At 59.6% G+C, this 809-nt stretch overlaps 1 protein-coding gene across 1 annotated transcript in view; it reads right to left on the bottom strand.

Annotated features, from left to right (window-relative positions):
* Positions 1 to 809, bottom strand: part of TTYH2 (tweety family member 2) — a 77,423-nt gene that overhangs the window by 30,819 nt on the left and 45,795 nt on the right. The gene's annotated exons all lie outside the window — the stretch shown is intronic.

Here is an 809-nt window from a genome sequence, read left to right as displayed (position 1 = left end):
GGGGCACACCCCTGCTGGGGAGGGCCACCAAGCTACCACGTCCCTACCTCCAGAGAGAGGGTAGGGGCAGGGGGCAGGTGAGGGACACCATGTCCCCAGGCTGCGAGGAGCATCATCTGCAGCTGATGCCACCGAGACAGGCGCTACGGAGGAAGGGTCTGCACGGGAGGAGTATTTTTAGCTTTCTCATTAACTGAGTGCTTTCAAATTAGCCTTCTATTAACCTCAAAGTAAAATGAAAGCGTTGGAAAGAAAGCTGGTTTTTTTCCCCCTTCCCTTTCAGGGCTTAAGTCTCCTGCAGAATATCAAGGTTTTCGTGATTAACGTCACATTTGCCTTGAAGCTCTAATGGAGTGGAGTTGTGTAATATTTAACGTCTGGGGAATAACTGGGCCGGTGTCAGCCAGGACCGAGGTAGCGCCTGCCGGCCTGTGAACCCCTGCCGAGCTCCTGCCTGCGCGGGCAGGAGGGCAGCGGAGGAACCCGGGCCGGAGCCGATGCTGCCGGCCCTGCGCTCTCCGTGCACGCCGGTCACTGGCACATCGGCCCGGAGGTGCCCGTGGCCAGGGAGACCCATATTTAATTAACCCCTTGCTAAAAACGCCAGACAGGTGACTTCCTCCCTGCTAGGCAGCTCCTTTGCAGGGACGGACAGACAGACAGAGAGACAACAGCCCCCGGCTCCTGCTTTCCCAGCCCCCAGGTTCTGCCATGGCTCAGAGAAGTGTTTCCCTCCCGGCAGCACTCACTCGAAGCCGCCCAGATGCGTCCTCGCCGCGGCGGCGTGGGAGCTGCTGGCCCCACCGCCC

The sequence above is a fragment of the Pygoscelis adeliae genome, unplaced genomic scaffold (genome assembly GCF_000699105.1).
Source record: "Pygoscelis adeliae isolate BGI_AS28 unplaced genomic scaffold, ASM69910v1 Scaffold184, whole genome shotgun sequence".
Lineage (NCBI taxonomy): Eukaryota > Metazoa > Chordata > Aves > Sphenisciformes > Spheniscidae > Pygoscelis > Pygoscelis adeliae.
This window is presented reverse-complemented; position numbering and strand designations above follow the sequence as displayed.